Below are 17,821 nucleotides of genomic sequence, written 5' to 3' on the forward strand. Positions count from 1 at the left end.
TTTTCTGCAGAAGATGTAACAAGTATGGTCATGTCCAGGAGTCCTGCAGGTATCCGCCAACCTGCAGGAGGTGTAACACGTCTGGTCATATGGCGAAAGACTGCAAGAACCAGGTAAAGTGTGATGCTTGTGGTGAGGAGGGGCATGTTCTTAGGCAGTGTCAAGCTAGAACCACTCCTAAGTCTTTTGCTCAAGTGGTCGCGGAGGGGCCTGCTGTTCCTTCGACTTCTACTAGGGTTCCACAAGGTCCCCTTCCGGATGTCGGGGAGGCAACTGCTCCCCAAGAGGAAGAGGATGGCACTCAGATGGACGACATATTTGAAGATGCCCAGCTTCAGCCTCCTGCATCAGGAGGCTTTGACATGGTGATTCCAGAGGTGATGTCACCTTTCCCTCCCCAGTTTGGTGTCCGTGGTGAGGGGGAAATGGACTTGTCCAATTCTCCTGTCATATCTTGGTGCAATACTGCTTCAGAGGAGATCGGGGGCGGTGGCCAAGGGGACTTGTCTGCTGTCCGTTTCTCTGATGAGGAGGATCCTGATGTGGTCAAGAAGAAGCCAAGGACTGAGTGTTCATCCATTGCTGCCGTGTGTGATAGCCCGGTGGACTCTCGTGCTTACCCGTCAGATGTATTTTCTCCTGACATTGTTACATTTGGCATTCAGCCAGATGGTAATAGCTTTGCTTTGCTTGATGAAGGTTGAGTTGATGTTTTCTTTCTTTTTTTTTCAGGTTATGTGTGATCCCCTTTAGTTATGCCGCATCATTCTGGATGGGACATTGTGTCCCTTAATGTTAGGCAAATTAGATCTCTTACCCGAAGAACAACAGTTCTGGATTATCTAAAGGGTTTGAGTGCAGATGTCTATTGTCTACAAGAGTGTGGGATTACTGAATCTCGAGGGGATAAGGACTGGCCTTATGGCCAGTATGTTTGGTCGGGGTCCAGCTTTAACAAAAATGATGGTGTGGGGATTTTAGTTGGTAATAAGAATATTACTATTGATAGTTACACGGTTGTGGAGGTGGGTCGCTGCATTATTGTTTTTTTGAGTTATAGGGGGTGGAAGGTTAGAATGATTAATTTATATTGTCCTACTAAAAAAGAGGAGCGGCTTGCTCTTCTTGAGAAATTGAGTTTTTTTCTCCCTGGAAAAATTCCTACAGTTTTTGTTGGTGACTGTAATTGTGTCACAGAAGGTAATGTGGACATTACGGGAAAAAAGTTATCTCAACTTATTTCTGATTTTTCTTTCTTAGACGCTGCAATACTTGAGTATGGCATTCCACCACCGCCTACATATTATGCTGACCGTGGTAATATTTCATCAAGAATAGATAGGATGTTATTTTCCAAAAATATGGTTTGTTCAAGTTATGTTCAACATAAGGTACCTTTTTCTGATCATGAGTGTTTGCGTGGAGTTTTTAGTGCGAATGGGGACATGGTGTTTGGGGGTGGGGTTTGGAAATTGAATACGAGGTTGTTGGAGGATGAGGAGGTGATGAGTGAGTTGGAGAAAAGGTATGCAAGTTGGAGGTGGCGTAAGCGTGATTTTGGTAGTGTGCTTGAATGGTGGGATTGGGTGAAATTACAGTTAAAAACTTTCTTTAAAAAATGGGGCTACAAAAAAGCTGCCAGATATCGTAATAGATTTAATGACTTAAGTAGACGGATTGATTGGTTGCGTGGGTGTGTTAGGAAAGGAATGGATATGTCTGATCAGCTTGAGGTTGCTAAGAATGAGTTAAAATGTCTTCTGGATGAAAAAGGTAAAGAGATTATTTACCGTACCAAGTTAGAGCATTTGGAAAAGAATGAAAAGTGCACCAGGTACTTTTTTAAAAAAATGAATGGAAGGAAGTTGGATTTGAGTGAAGTGGTAGGTGAAGATGGATCTAGTGTGGTTGGGAAGAATGTGTTGAATGAGGTGAATGGCTTCTATAGTAAGTTGTACGATGAGAAATGGATTGATCCTGGACTTGTGTCGCATGTATTGAGTGGTATGGAGAAGAGACTTGGTTCGGATGAATGTGATGCTTTGTGTGAGGATGTTATTTTGGATGAGGTGAGGAATGTTGTTATGAGTGCTAAAAAGAATAAGACGCCTGGGAAGGATGGGTTGCCTGTGGAGCTGTATGTGAAAGCTTGGGAGTTTTTGGGTAAGGACTTGACTGAGGTTTGTAGGTATATGTGGATGAATGGTGTTTTGTGTGACAGTATGAAAGAGGGTATAGTGGTTCTTGTGTTTAAGAAGGGTGAGAAAAAGCGTTTGGAGAACTGGAGACCCATATCATTGCTTAACGCTGATTATAAGGTCTACAGTAAATTGTTAGCAAATCGTATGCGTGAGGTGATTGGTAGGGTTGTGGAGGATGACCAAGTGTGTGCCGTGCCTGGTCGGAGTATAAGTGATAATTTGTTATTGTTAAGGGATATGCTTGGGGATTGTAAGACTAGAAAGCAGAAGTGTATGGTGTTAGCAATTGATTTCGAAAAGGCTTTTGATAGAGTTTCGCATGTGTTTCTGTTTAAAGTATTGGAGAGGATGGGTTTCCCTAGGGTTTTTCTGAATGGAGTTAAGTCTTTATATGATTATGTGTCAAGTGAGTTTTTAGTGAATGGATGGTTGTCTGACAAAGTGATGATTAGGTCTGGTGTAAGACAGGGGTGCCCTATGTCCCCTGTCTTGTTTGTATGTGTGATTGAGCCTTTGCTGTGTTTAGTGAGACGTGAGAAAATGATGAGAGGATTGTTAGTGCCTGGGAGTGGTGGTAAGCATGTGAAGGTGTTAGGTTACATGGATGATGTTGTGATGGTGAGTGAAAGTATGGCTTCAATGATTAGGGTGAGGTTGCTTTTGGATTTTTTCTGTGGTGCATCAGGTTTTAGAGTTAACTGGACTAAGTGTAGTTTCAAATGCTTTGGAGATGACAGTATTCGTATGGAAGGTGTTAAGTATGAGGAGAGTGCAATTAAGATTTTAGGGGTATTTTTCAATGATGATCTGAAAGGAAATGAGAGTTGGGACGAGTGTGGTATGCGTGTTGAGCGAAAACTGAATTTTTGGAGAATGAGAGATCTTTCTTTGCGGGGCAAAGTTCTAGTTATCAAAGCAGTGATCTTACCCATTCTGCTTTTTGTGGCCATATTTTTTCCATCCCCTTTTAGGAAAGTGAAGAGAGTTGAGAAAATGATTTTTTCTTTTTTCTGGTGCAGCAAGATGGAGAAGCTGAAGAGGGAAAGCCTTTATAAGGCCTGCCAGCATGGTGGTTTGGGATTTCCTAATGTTGAGGTTTTTTTAGGGCTCCATTATATTAAGACGATTGTGGTATTGTTGGGTAAAGGTAATAAGGGTGCATGTATGGCAAGTTATTCTGCAGGATGGATGTTGTATGGGTTAGGTTGGAGAAAGAGGGATGCGAGAGTGCCTGTGTCTTTTAAGTGTCCGGTGTGGTATGAGGTGATTGAAAAGTTTGTCAAGAAGTATGATTTGCTGAGTGTGCCGGCGGATGAGTTTAGAATGACTAAGAGGGTGTATAGGAAATTGTGTGCAAATGAGGTCGAGTCTAATATTGTTGGTTTGAGAGGGAATGAGGTTGCGGATGCTTGGAGAAAGTTGGGTATGTATGGGATGTCCAACAAACAGAAGGATGTAGTGTGGATGGCGTTTCACAATATTCTTCCAGTGAGGGACGTTCAAAAGAAGAGAGGTTTGATTATGTCGGATGTTTGTCCAAGAGATGGATGTAATGGTTGTGAGACGGTTATGCATCTGATGTGGAATTGTAATTTTGCGCAAGACGTGTGGAAATGTGTAGGGGGGTTGTGTAGGAGTTTGGCGGGAGTGACTTTTGTGGATTGGCGTGTGGTTATGTTTGGTATTGGTGCAAGTGGACGTGTAAAGGAGAGAGTTTTGTGGTTAATTATGGCTTGTGTGTTAGAAAGTTTGTGGGATGTGAGGAATCTTTGTGTATTCAAAAGGAAATCAATTACAGTAAATGAATGTATTAGGATTATTCTTTCTAGGCTATTTTTGATTTACAAGATGGATAGTAGTAGCGGTGGTGGAACAGATGCCGAGGGAATATGGAAATTTAAAAAGTGGAGGCATATTGTAGAATTTCAGTGATCTTTTGGTTTATATTAATAAGATGTTCTTCTTTCTGTAATATTAGGTTACTTTATGCTTAATAAATATGGCCATGATGATGAGAAGTTTTTTTTTTTGCAACAGTTTTGGTATATCCTACTGATTTGCTATAAAACTAACCTGAATGGTTAAAAAAAAAAAAAAAAAAAAAAAAAATCTGTTCTTATCAGTTTAATATCTGATACATCCCCTATCTGGGGACCATATATTAAATGGATTTTTAGAACAGGGAGATGGAAAAAGAGCTTGCTCTGTCCACTCCACGCATTGACCTGGTATTGCAGTATCTCCAGGACCGGTGCACCCCTTCTTTAATGCAGTTTCTAAAATCAGAAAGAATTGAATTCAATGCTTTTTGTTCATTTTGCTTGTTTGTCGGATTTTGGGATGGACTCTTTGGCTTTGCTTTTCTTCTCCTCATTGGATTTTTCATGTTAAAAGTTGCAGAAGCCAGATGACAAGCTCATTTTGGTTCAACTTCAGCAACTGTGCATTGCATTGCCATGTAATGTAATGTAATGCAATGCTATCTATCTAGCTCTCCCTCTATACTTCCTTTTGGATAAACAGACATATTAGGCAAGCATTTTGGAGCTTTCAACTAAATAACTACAGGTGGTGAGATAAGCTGCACAATATAATTGACCTTTCAGTATATTGTTGCACACACACCATCTATTTAGCAAATGCCCTTGTTATCAACAGCAGCCTTTTAAACTCACCTGAGCTAACAGGTATGTGAGCTGGTTACTCTGCTGCGCTTAAAATTTCCTTTTTGGTTTGCTACAATGCCTTTTCTGAAACGTTGTCTCCCTCTGCTGGAACACTGACTTCTTTCATTTAATGCCTGCAGACTATAAAAGAGAAACCAACCCAAAAAGTTTGGTTGATTAGTCTGTGGCATTCTTTTAAACTGTTGCTTATGGCGGTCTCTGTGAGCTTCTCAGTGACATTCAGCCATCCAGGTATCCCGCCTGCAGTAGACGGAATGTGGCAATGGAACGCTGGCTGCGCGTGTCATAATAGGCTCTGAGCCTTTATATACCTGCGCACAGCAGCAGCCACCTTCAGTCTGCTGCTGGACAGCCAGCAGCAGCAGCAGCAGGAGAGGTAATTAATCAGCAACCCTCCTGCTAAGGGTAGACAGCTGCTCTTTCCACTCCCACCCCTGCCTTAATTGGTTCTCCTCCCTTCCAACGGTGTTGAGGCGGGTGGGAACAGCCGGGGGTTGAGGGTACTGTGCTAAAAGAGGTGGAGTTATGCAGATCTAAAACGCGTGGATTGCAGCAGCAGCAAGCCAAAAAGTGCAGGCATGTGAGGGATCTAGAGGTTGACAGCATGTCTTCTTAACGGGAGTCCAGGTGGCCATCTCCACAAATGGACTTTTCAGAATCCTTGGGTGGCACCGTAGTCGGAAACCAATTCTGGTTATCGCTTCTCGGCCTTTTGGCTAAGATCAAGTGTAGTATCTGTTCTTATCAGTTTAATATCTGATACGTCCCCTATCTGGGGACCATATATTAAATGGATTTTTAGAACAGGGAGATGGAAAAAGAGCTTGCTCTGTCCACTCCACGCATTGACCTGGTATTGCAGTATCTCCAGGACCGGTGCACCCCTTCTTTAATGCAGTTTCTAAAATCAGAAAGAATTGAATTCAATGCTTTTTGTTCATTTTGCTTGTTTGTCAGATTTTGGGATGGACTCTTTGGCTTTGCTTTTCTTCTCCTCATTGGATTTTTCATGTTAAAAGTTGCAGAAGCCAGATGACAAGCTCATTTTGGTTCAACTTCAGCAACTGTGCATTGCATTGCCATGTAATGTAATGTAATGCAATTCTATCTATCTAGCTCTCCCTCTATACTTCCTTTTGGATAAACAGACATATTAGGCAAGCATTTTGGAGCTTTCACCTAAATAACTACAGGTGGTGAGATAAGCTGCACAATATAATTGACCTTTCAGTATATTGTTGCACACACACCATCTATTTAGCAAATGCCCTTGTTATCAACAGCAGCCTTTTAAACTCACCTGAGCTAACAGGTATGTGAGCTGGTTACTCTGCTGCGCTTAAAATTTCTTTTTTGGTTTGCTACAATGCCTTTTCTGAAACGTTGTCTCCCTCTGCTGGAACACTGACTTCTTTCATTTAATGCCTGCAGACTATAAAAGAGAAACCAACCCAAAAAGTTTGGTTGATTAGTCTGTGGCATTCTTTTAAACTGTTGCTTATGGCGGTCTCTGTGAGCTTCTCAGTGACATTCAGCCATCCAGGTATCCCGCCTGCAGTAGACGGAATGTGGCAATGGAACGCTGGCTGCGCGTGTCATAATAGGCTCTGAGCCTTTATATACCTGCGCACAGCAGCAGCCACCTTCATTCTGCTGCTGGACAGCCAGCAGCAGCAGCAGCAGGAGAGGTAATTAATCAGCAACCCTCCTGCTAAGGGTAGACAGCTGCTCGTTCCACCCCCCCCCGCCTTAATTGGTTCTCCTCCCTTCCAACGGTGTTGAGGCGGGTGGGAACAGCCGGGGGTTGAGGGTACTGTGCTAAAAGAGGTGGAGTTATGCAGATCTAAAACGCGTGGATTGCAGCAGCAGCAAGCCGAAAAGTGCAGGCATGTGAGGGATCTAGAGGTTGACAGCATGTCTTCTTAACGGGAGTCCAGGTGGCCATCTCCACAAATGGACTTTTCAGAATCCTTGGGTGGCACCGTAGTCGGAAACCAATTCTGGTTATCGCTTCTCGGCCTTTTGGCTAAGATCAAGTGTAGTATCTGTTCTTATCAGTTTAATATCTGATACGTCCCCTATCTGGGGACCATATATTAAATGGATTTTTAGAACAGGGAGATGGAAAAAGAGCTTGCTCTGTCCACTCCACGCATTGACCTGGTATTGCAGTATCTCCAGGACCGGTGCACCCCTTCTTTAATGCAGTTTCTAAAATCAGAAAGAATTGAATTCAATGCTTTTTGTTCATTTTGCTTGTTTGTCGGATTTTGGGATGGACTCTTTGGCTTTGCTTTTCTTCTCCTCATTGGATTTTTCATGTTAAAAGTTGCAGAAGCCAGATGACAAGCTCATTTTGGTTCAACTTCAGCAACTGTGCATTGCATTGCCATGTAATGTAATGTAATGCAATGCTATCTATCTAGCTCTCCCTCTATACTTCCTTTTGGATAAACAGACATATTAGGCAAGCATTTTGGAGCTTTCACCTAAATAACTACAGGTGGTGAGATAAGCTGCACAATATAATTGACCTTTCAGTATATTGTTGCACACACACCATCTATTTAGCAAATGCCCTTGTTATCAACAGCAGCCTTTTAAACTCACCTGAGCTAACAGGTATGTGAGCTGGTTACTCTGCTGCGCTTAAAATTTCTTTTTTGGTTTGCTACAATGCCTTTTCTGAAACGTTGTCTCCCTCTGCTGGAACACTGACTTCTTTCACTTAATGCCTGCAGACTATAAAAGAGAAACCAACCCAAAAAGTTTGGTTGATTAGTCTGTGGCATTCTTTTAAACTGTTGCTTATAGCGGTCTCTGTGAGCTTCTCAGTGACATTCAGCCATCCAGGTATCCCGCCTGCAGTAGACGGAATGTGGCAATGGAACGCTGGCTGCGCGTGTCATAATAGGCTCTGAGCCTTTATATACCTGCGCACAGCAGCAGCCACCTTCAGTCTGCTGCTGGACAACCAGCAGCAGCAGCAGCAGGAGAGGTAATTAATCAGCAACCCTCCTGCTAAGGGTAGACAGCTGCTCGTTCCACCCCCCCCCCCGCCTTAATTGGTTCTCCTCCCTTCCAACGGTGTTGAGGCGGGTGGGAACAGCCGGGGGTTGAGGGTACTGTGCTAAAAGAGGTGGAGTTATGCAGATCTAAAACGCGTGGATTGCAGCAGCAGCAAGCCGAAAAGTGCAGGCATGTGAGGGATCTAGAGGTTGACAGCATGTCTTCTTAACGGGAGTCCAGGTGGCCATCTCCACAAATGGACTTTTCAGAATCCTTGGGTGGCACCGTAGTCGGAAACCAATTCTGGTTATCGCTTCTCGGCCTTTTGGCTAAGATCAAGTGTAGTATCTGTTCTTATCAGTTTAATATCTGATACGTCCCCTATCTGGGGACCATATATTAAATGGATTTTTAGAACAGGGAGATGGAAAAAGAGCTTGCTCTGTCCACTCCACGCATTGACCTGGTATTGCAGTATCTCCAGGACCGGTGCACCCCTTCTTTAATGCAGTTTCTAAAATCAGAAAGAATTGAATTCAATGCTTTTTGTTCATTTTGCTTGTTTGTCGGATTTTGGGATGGACTCTTTGGCTTTGCTTTTCTTCTCCTCATTGGATTTTTCATGTTAAAAGTTGCAGAAGCCAGATGACAAGCTCATTTTGGTTCAACTTCAGCAACTGTGCATTGCATTGCCATGTAATGTAATGTAATGCAATGCTATCTATCTAGCTCTCCCTCTATACTTCCTTTTGGATAAACAGACATATTAGGCAAGCATTTTGGAGCTTTCACCTAAATAACTACAGGTGGTGAGATAAGCTGCACAATATAATTGACCTTTCAGTATATTGTTGCACACACACCATCTATTTAGCAAATGCCCTTGTTATCAACAGCAGCCTTTTAAACTCACCTGAGCTAACAGGTATGTGAGCTGGTTACTCTGCTGCGCTTAAAATTTCTTTTTTGGTTTGCTACAATGCCTTTTCTGAAACGTTGTCTCCCTCTGCTGGAACACTGACTTCTTTCATTTAATGCCTGCAGACTATAAAAGAGAAACCAACCCAAAAAGTTTGGTTGATTAGTCTGTGGCATTCTTTTAAACTGTTGCTTATGGCGGTCTCTGTGAGCTTCTCAGTGACATTCAGCCATCCAGGTATCCCGCCTGCAGTAGACGGAATGTGGCAATGGAACGCTGGCTGCGCGTGTCATAATAGGCTCTGAGCCTTTATATACCTGCTCACAGCAGCAGCCACCTTCAGTCTGCTGCTGGACAGCCAGCAGCAGCAGCAGCAGGAGAGGTAATTAATCAGCAACCCTCCTGCTAAGGGTAGACAGCTGCTCTTTCCACTCCCATCCCTGCCTTAATTGGTTCTCCTCCCTTCCAACGGTGTTGAGGCGGGTGGGAACAGCCGGGGGTTGAGGGTACTGTGCTAAAAGAGGTGGAGTTATGCAGATCTAAAACGCGTGGATTGCAGCAGCAGCAAGCCGAAAAGTGCAGGCATGTGAGGGATCTAGAGGTTGACAGCATGTCTTCTTAACGGGAGTCCAGGTGGCCATCTCCACAAATGGACTTTTCAGAATCCTTGGGTGGCACCGTAGTCGGAAACCAATTCTGGTTATCGCTTCTCGGCCTTTTGGCTAAGATCAAGTGTAGTATCATTTGAAAAGGCAGTTTTGTCCTTGGGCTGCCCTAGTAAATTGATGCATATTACACACTGGTTTGGTGCACTTGTTAGTACGCCAGGTGGCTCATAGAGTTATCTGATGGAAAACATGGCCCTCCAGGATCGAAGTCACTAGTCTGGGTAAGTGTGAGGGCTTTGGAGCAATGTGCCCCAGGAGTAGGCGCCCTGGTGGGAGTCCAAGCTTACTGGGACTGGGAACCCCAGAAAGACTTGGCTTCGTAGCACGCCGCACCTTTGCCAATCATACTTTCTGAGCAACCCCCCCTATTCCTGGCCTCCGGGCTAGGAAGGGGAATTTTTATAAACCCGGTCGGAGGTCCGGTCAGCTTTGGGCTGAGAAACCAACACAGGCTCCAGCTCCACTAGGGTGGCAGCCTAGATGGAAGCTGGGAGCACGAAAACGGCTCTTCTCCGGCTTCGGCTAGGGAGAGCATCGGAGATCCCTGACCCTTGCTGTGGCCTTCTGGCTCGGAGGGATGGGGATGGTTTATTGGGGACCCTCTCCTCCGGGAAGGGTCCACATGAATCCTCGCCTCGTGCGCTGTTTTGGTGTGACTTCGGTCACATTTTTCAGTGCCTTGGATGCAGCTTCAATCAAAAAATCTGTTCTTATCAGTTTAATATCTGATACGTCCCCTATCTGGGGACCATATATTAAATGGATTTTTAGAACAGGGAGATGGAAAAAGAGCTTGCTCTGTCCACTCCACGCATTGACCTGGTATTGCAGTATCTCCAGGACCGGTGCACCCCTTCTTTAATGCAGTTTCTAAAATCAGAAAGAATTGAATTCAATGCTTTTTGTTCATTTTGCTTGTTTGTCAGATTTTGGGATGGACTCTTTGGCTTTGCTTTTCTTCTCCTCATTGGATTTTTCATGTTAAAAGTTGCAGAAGCCAGATGACAAGCTCATTTTGGTTCAACTTCAGCAACTGTGCATTGCATTGCCATGTAATGTAATGTAATGAAATGCTATCTATCTAGCTCTCCCTCTATACTTCCTTTTGGATAAACAGACATATTAGGCAAGCATTTTGGAGCTTTCACCTAAATAACTACAGGTGGTGAGATAAGCTGCACAATATAATTGACCTTTCAGTATATTGTTGCACACACACCATCTATTTAGCAAATGCCCTTGTTATCAACAGCAGCCTTTTAAACTCACCTGAGCTAACAGGTATGTGAGCTGGTTACTCTGCTGCGCTTAAAATTTCTTTTTTGGTTTGCTACAATGCCTTTTCTGAAACGTTGTCTCCCTCTGCTGGAACACTGACTTCTTTCATTTAATGCCTGCAGACTATAAAAGAGAAACCAACCCAAAAAGTTTGGTTGATTAGTCTGTGGCATTCTTTTAAACTGTTGCTTATGGCGGTCTCTGTGAGCTTCTCAGTGACATTCAGCCATCCAGGTATCCCGCCTGCAGTAGACGGAATGTGGCAATGGAACGCTGGCTGCGCGTGTCATAATAGGCTCTGAGCCTTTATATACCTGCGCACAGCAGCAGCCACCTTCAGTCTGTTGCTGGACAGCCAGCAGCAGCAGCAGCAGGAGAGGTAATTAATCAGCAACCCTCCTGCTAAGGGTAGACAGCTGCTCGTTCCACCCCCCCCCCGCCTTAATTGGTTCTCCTCCCTTCCAACGGTGTTGAGGCGGGTGGGAACAGCCGGGGGTTGAGGGTACTGTGCTAAAAGAGGAGGAGTTATGCAGATCTAAAACGCGTGGATTGCAGCAGCAGCAAGCCGAAAAGTGCAGGCATGTGAGGGATCTAGAGGTTGACAGCATGTCTTCTTAACGGGAGTCCAGGTGGCCATCTCGACAAATGGACTTTTCAGAATCCTTGGGTGGCACCGTAGTCGGAAACCAATTCTGGTTATCGCTTCTCGGCCTTTTGGCTAAGATCAAGTGTAGTATCTGTTCTTATCAGTTTAATATCTGATACGTCCCCTATCTGGGGACCATATATTAAATGGATTTTTAGAACAGGGAGATGGAAAAAGAGCTTGCTCTGTCCACTCCACGCATTGACCTGGTATTGCAGTATCTCCAGGACCGGTGCACCCCTTCTTTAATGCAGTTTCTAAAATCAGAAAGAATTGAATTCAATGCTTTTTGTTCATTTTGCTTGTTTGTCGGATTTTGGGATGGACTCTTTGGCTTTGCTTTTCTTCTCCTCATTGGATTTTTCATGTTAAAAGTTGCAGAAGCCAGATGACAAGCTCATTTTGGTTCAACTTCAGCAACTGTGCATTGCATTGCCATGTAATGTAATGTAATGCAATGCTATCTATCTAGCTCTCCCTCTATACTTCCTTTTGGATAAACAGACATATTAGGCAAGCATTTTGGAGCTTTCACCTAAATAACTACAGGTGGTGAGATAAGCTGCACAATATAATTGACCTTTCAGTATATTGTTGCACACACACCATCTATTTAGCAAATGCCCTTGTTATCAACAGCAGCCTTTTAAACTCACCTGAGCTAACAGGTATGTGAGCTGGTTACTCTGCTGCGCTTAAAATTTCTTTTTTGGTTTGCTACAATGCCTTTTCTGAAACGTTGTCTCCCTCTGCTGGAACACTGACTTATTTCATTTAATGCCTGCAGACTATAAAAGAGAAACCAACCCAAAAATTTTGGTTGATTAGTCTGTGGCATTCTTTTAAACTGTTGCTTATGGCGGTCTCTGTGAGCTTCTCAGTGACATTCAGCCATCCAGGTATCCCGCCTGCAGTAGACGGAATGTGGCAATGGAACGCTGGCTGCGCGTGTCATAATAGGCTCTGAGCCTTTATATACCTGCGCACAGCAGCAGCCACCTTCAGTCTGCTGCTGGACAGCCAGCAGCAGCAGCAGCAGGAGAGGTAATTAATCAGCAACCCTCCTGCTAAGGGTAGACAGCTGCTCGTTCCACCCCCCCCCCCGCCTTAATTGGTTCTCCTCCCTTCCAACGGTGTTGAGGCGGGTGGGAACAGCCGGGGGTTGAGGGTACTGTGCTAAAAGAGGTGGAGTTATGCAGATCTAAAACGCGTGGATTGCAGCAGCAGCAAGCCGAAAAGTGCAGGCATGTGAGGGATCTAGAGGTTGACAGCATGTCTTCTTAACGGGAGTCCAGGTGGCCATCTCCACAAATGGACTTTTCAGAATCCTTGGGTGGCACCGTAGTCGGAAACCAATTCTGGTTATCGCTTCTCGGCCTTTTGGCTAAGATCAAGTGTAGTATCTGTTCTTTTAAGAACACAAGAGCTACGATCTACACTTGACGAGAGCGATCGAACTCGGAAGGAGAAGAGCTTCGGAGCCCAGCTGACATCGGAGAAGGAAGGCGGATATCGGTGGGAGGAAGAAGCTCTAAAGAATCCAGAAGAAGACGAAGACTCGGAGAAGAATCGGGCTGTCCTGTGGAATCTTCGAGGAAGAAAATCATCGAGACAAAGACCTTTCGGGGAATTTGTCCAGAACACGACGGGAGAAGAATCTGCATATCTCCACCCATTCCGGGAAGAGTTCCAGATCCAGCTCCAAGAAGTAACTGCAGGAGGAAAGCCATGGCAAGCGCTGCGAGGAAGGCCGAAAAGAAGAGCCTGGAGCAGGGGACAGCCAGGAGGGCCCAGCCAGGAGCCGATTCTGACCCCAAGGACTCTGCCTCCACGACTGGCCAGCAGAAGGGACCCCAGAAGCCCCGCCACGAAGCTCCAGCCCTGGAGCCATGGATGCGGCAGACGGTGGCCCTGAAGCTGAAGGAAGTGGATGGGAGGGTGACGGACATGTCCTCGGACGTGTTCTGCCAGAAGATGCTGCTGGATCGAGGCTTCTCCAGGTCGGACACCCTCAGCATCCAGACCTTCTTGACGGGGATCTTCTTCGTCACCTTCGCCACTGTGAACACCTGCAGGAGGTTCTGGGAAATGGTAAGCGCAAAAGGACCGGATAATTCTTTCTCTGCCTTTACAGGTAGCTGCCCTATCCAGAGGGACGAAAGGAGGATCACGGTCTCCATGCGCAACCCGCACACCCCAGGCCAAGACATCTGTACCTTCCTGAGACGCTTCTGTTTGGTTGTGAAGGAACCCTCTCACATCCTGAATGGACTCGGCTTCTGGACAGGTAAGTGGTCGGTGACCGTTAGACTTCACAGGGACCTGGCGTACTCAGACGGACTTCGGCACCTGCCCCCGACATTCTCCCTGGGCAACTCCTACGGCCTCATCTATTACCCGGACATGCCGCGGAACTGCAGGAGATGCGGCAAGAACGGCCACGAGATGAAGGACTGCAAGGAGGATGCCTGCAGGATTTGTCGAGTGACGGGACACAGCTCGAAGGACTGCCCGAAGAAGACGTCCTGCAACCTGTGTGGGCTGGCGGCTCATCTGTACAAGGATTGCCCCAAGCGTGAGAGATCCTGGGCATCGGTGGTTGCGACGACCCCAGCTCCGGAGGACAAGGCCCCGACGACCAGGCCTGTGAAGGTCAAGGACGCGACGACCAAGGCCCCAGCGGCCAAAGCCGAGACGACCAAGGCCAAAGCGGTCAAGGAGTCGGTGGCCAAAGCCCCAGCGACGGTCCCAGCAGCTCTGAAGCAGAAGAAAAAGTCAAAGGAGGGTAAGAGTTCTGTCACCCCTCTCTCGATCCCTCCCCCTGCCACCCCCGTCCAATCCCCCCCCACCCCGGCCACCCCTGCTGAGGATTCCACTTCCTCTTCCTCCTTCCCCTACTCCTCAGCAGGTGTCCTTTCCCCTGCCCCGGCAGCCACTCTCCCTCCCCAGACCATGGTAGCGGTGGAATTAACCTTTCCTCCACCCGCCGCTATCTATTCCGAGGAGGATTTTCCCCTTCTTGTCTCCCCAGTTCCAACCCGGGGAAAGAGGAAGGTGGAGGACAGCCCTGCTACTGAATCCTCCAAAAAGAAGATTCTGGATTTCGTAGGCGAAAAGGAGGATACCCTCCCTGAGCCAGAAGAGATGGAGCACATGGTTGAGACCCTGGTGGCCGAGCCAGAAGAGGAGGAACTGGTGGTCGCCGAGATCGAGGCCGCGCTGCTTGACCAGATGGAGGAAGAGGGCCTGCTGGTGATCCCGTCACCAGCAGTCAACACCGACGAGGGACCACCCGACCGGAATGGTAACTAAGGTGTATTGCCTGCGCTAACTTTTTCTTTTTTTCCCTACATGATGGCTAATATTAACTTATTTTCCATTAATGTCAGGAGCATCAAGGACAAGTTCAGACGTCAGACTATTTATGCCTTCCTTACTTCCCAGTTGTGTGATGTTTATATGTTGCAGGAATGTTCCCTTCCCTCCTCTAGGTCCTTCAAACATCTGGCCAGGGAGTGGTCCCACGGTCCATCCTACTGGTCCGGTGGGGGTGACTGCAAGTCTGCGGGGGTCGCAATTCTGATCAGGGGGGGCGCATTCACGCTTGAGTCCGTCCAGGAGCTCATCTGCGGCAGGGCTCTTGTTGTAGATGGCAACTGGGCGGGAGAACCTGTCAGGTTCATCAACGTGTATGCGTCCCCACTGAAGAATGAGCGTTTGGAGCTTTTCCAGACCCTGCGGCTTCAGCTTGCCACCACCAGGACCTTAGTGATGGCCGGGGATTTCAACTGCCCCATCGAGGAGGATGGTCGTAGTTCTGGCACATCTGCCAAGTTGGACATCACGTCCAAGCTGCTCATCGAGATGGTAACCGAGGCCTCTCTTCAGGACGTGGTGGGCTCCATGGGGAGAGGCTCCACGAACTATTCGTGGAGCCGACCCGATGGCTCACTCCGCTCCAGGATTGACTTTGTGTTCACCTCTCGGGCAGTCAGGCAGAGTAGGCACTCGATGGTCCCCTGCTTCTTCTCCGACCACAGAGCCATTCACTTACAAGGTGTCCTCGGCGATGGTTTTCCGTCCGGCCCCGGCTCCTGGAAGCTGAATTGTGCTCTGCTGGCTCAGGATGAAGTCGTGGAGGAGCTGAGAGCAGCCTACGCAATGTGGCAGTCCTACAAGGGTAGCTTCCAAACAGTCTCTGATTGGTGGGAATATGTTAAACTTGAGTTTCGCTGTTTCTTTCAGGCCAAGGGTCGACAACAGGCGTGTGAGAAGAGGAGGGACTTCAGAGGGCTGCAGCGCGAGCTGCGATCGCTGCAGGACCTTCTTCACTGCGGCTGGGACGTGAGGGAGGAGCTGGAGGAGACCAAGAAGAGCCTGAAAAGGCACTTTGAGGAGGAGTCCAAGCGAATCGTCTTCCGTTCCAAAGTGGAGAATCTGGAGAAGGGTGAGAAATGTAACTCATTCTTTTTCAGGAAACTTCATGCCGGTCACACGCCCCTGAACGAGCTGCGAGACGAGAGCGGAAACATGCGACGTGGGAAGGAGGACGTGATGAGGGTCGTCAGAGACTTCTACAGCGAACTCTACTCCCACAAGACTACCAACCCCAACGCTGCTGATAAGTTCCTGTCAGGTATCACTAACCATCTTGATCCTGCAGGCACGGCAGCCTTGGACAAACCTCTGATGGTGGGCGAATTGCTCTCTGCCGCTAAATCCTTTAGGACCGGCAGGACCCCGGGCAGTGATGGTCTTCCAGCGGAGCTCTATGTAGCGCTGGGAGACCTCATCTGTCCGGACCTGTTGGACCTGTACGAGGAGATGGTGGTGGAGGGTAGAATGCCTCCATCTTTGAGGGAAGGAATGGTCACGATCCTGTACAAGCGGAAGGGAGAGAGGTGCGACCTGAGGAATTGGCGTCCCATCACTCTGCTCAACGTGGACTACAAGATCCTGGCCAAGACGATGGCGACACGACTTAAGACGGTCATCGGACGGATCATCCACCCGGACCAGACCTGCGGCATCCCTGGACGTCGCATCGCAGACAGCCTCGCTCTCGTGCGGGACACGGTCGAGTAGATCAAGGTCCGCCGCGCACACGCGGCCCTGGTCTCCTTGGATCAGGAGAAGGCCTTCGACCGGGTTTCCCACGAGTTCATGGGCCGAGCTCTGCACCGGTTAGGTTTGGGTAACATGTTTTGTTCGTATGTCCGTCTGATGTATTTTGATATCCACAGCTCGGTGTTGGTGAACGGCTGGAAGACTGACCCCTTCCCTGTCCTCTCTGGGGTCAGACAAGGCTGCCCTCTATCACCTCTTCTTTTTGTTTGTGTTATAGAACTCTTCGCAGAGGCTATCCGGCAGAATGGAGAGATCAGAGGGATCACCGCACCGGGTCCGGGACGACACGAGGTCAAGTGCTCGCTCTACATGGACGACGTCACCGTCTTCTGCGCTGATCGTGGTTCAGTCGACGCCCTCGTCCAGACGTGTGAGAGGTTCGGCCGGGCTTCAGGGGCCAAAGTCAACTGCAGGAAGTCGGAAGCCATGCTCTTCGGGGATTGGCAGCCGGCCTCCTCCGCCCCCTTCCCCTTCAACATTCAACCGGATTTCCTCAAGGTGCTGGGAGTCTGGTTCGGGAAGGAAGGAGCGGCCCTCAAGTCCTGGCAAGAACGCTTGGCCAAGGTGAAGCAACGGATCGGACTCTGGAGCCTCAGACACCTCACTTGTGAGGGTAAGGCACTCGTCCTGCGTAATGAGGTCCTGCCCGTCTTGCAGTACACGGCGCAGGCCTGGCCCCCACACGTCACTGTGTGCAGGGCCATTACCAGGACAGTGTTTCACTTTGTCTGGGGATCCAAGATGGACAGAGTCAGGCGGGCCGTCATGTACAAGGAGCCTCGCAAGGGTGGGAAGGGCGTTCCAGATATCCCCACCCTCCTGCGATCCTCTTTTGTGTGTGATTGTGTCCGCCGGACTTTGCAAGTCAAGAATGGCTCCGCGGGCAGGTCCATGTCTCGCTTCTTCCTGCTTCCTCTTTGGAGGCGACTCGGCTGGGACAAGTGGGACAGCTCCTTCCCCTACAACTGGACGACGCCATGGTTCTACGGAGACGTCGTTCGATTTGTGGGGGAACATCAACTGGAGGGACTCAAGCCCGACTTGTGGAAGCCCAAAACTATCCACAAGCTCATCAGAGCCAAGGATGACGTGGAGAATATCACAGGACTTCACCAGGACACGCTGGAGACTGTGTGGACAAATGTGTCGTCTGACAGGCTGACCAACGGGCACAAGGACTTGTCGTAGATGGCGATTCAGGGCGGACTGCCCGTCCGGTCATTCATGCATGCCCGGAACCTGTGCAAGACCCGGTACTGCCCAAGGTGCCCCTTCGTGGAGGAAAC

The 17,821-nt window shown here is 47.8% G+C and overlaps 5 non-coding genes and 3 pseudogenes across 5 annotated transcripts; all 8 read left to right on the forward strand.

Moving 5' to 3' along the window:
• The first annotated feature begins 4,252 nt into the window (after positions 1-4,252).
• Positions 4,253-4,463, forward strand: LOC141200954 (U2 spliceosomal RNA; annotated as a pseudogene).
• A 1,121-nt stretch (positions 4,464-5,584) lies between these two features.
• On the forward strand, positions 5,585-5,775 carry LOC141199458 (U2 spliceosomal RNA). The gene has a single exon (XR_012271209.1). It is a non-coding gene; the product is annotated as a U2 spliceosomal RNA (small nuclear RNA).
• A 1,119-nt stretch (positions 5,776-6,894) lies between these two features.
• LOC141199459 (U2 spliceosomal RNA) lies at positions 6,895-7,085 on the forward strand. Its single transcript, XR_012271210.1, has one exon. It is a non-coding gene; the product is annotated as a U2 spliceosomal RNA (small nuclear RNA).
• A 1,121-nt stretch (positions 7,086-8,206) lies between these two features.
• On the forward strand, positions 8,207-8,397 carry LOC141199460 (U2 spliceosomal RNA). Its single transcript, XR_012271211.1, has one exon. It is a non-coding gene; the product is annotated as a U2 spliceosomal RNA (small nuclear RNA).
• A 1,121-nt stretch (positions 8,398-9,518) lies between these two features.
• Positions 9,519-9,634, forward strand: LOC141201008 (U2 spliceosomal RNA; annotated as a pseudogene).
• Positions 9,635-10,158: 524 nt separating this feature from the next.
• LOC141200804 (U2 spliceosomal RNA) lies at positions 10,159-10,340 on the forward strand. Its single transcript, XR_012272514.1, has one exon. It is a non-coding gene; the product is annotated as a U2 spliceosomal RNA (small nuclear RNA).
• Positions 10,341-11,460: 1,120 nt separating this feature from the next.
• LOC141199461 (U2 spliceosomal RNA) lies at positions 11,461-11,651 on the forward strand. The gene has a single exon (XR_012271212.1). It is a non-coding gene; the product is annotated as a U2 spliceosomal RNA (small nuclear RNA).
• A 1,121-nt stretch (positions 11,652-12,772) lies between these two features.
• LOC141200974 (U2 spliceosomal RNA) lies at positions 12,773-12,850 on the forward strand (annotated as a pseudogene).
• The last annotated feature ends 4,971 nt before the right edge of the window (positions 12,851-17,821 follow it).

This window comes from Phyllobates terribilis, unplaced genomic scaffold (genome assembly GCF_046119375.1).
Source record: "Phyllobates terribilis strain yellow unplaced genomic scaffold, ASM4611937v1 Scaffold_108__1_contigs__length_5656254, whole genome shotgun sequence".
NCBI classification, from domain to species: domain Eukaryota; kingdom Metazoa; phylum Chordata; class Amphibia; order Anura; family Dendrobatidae; genus Phyllobates; species Phyllobates terribilis.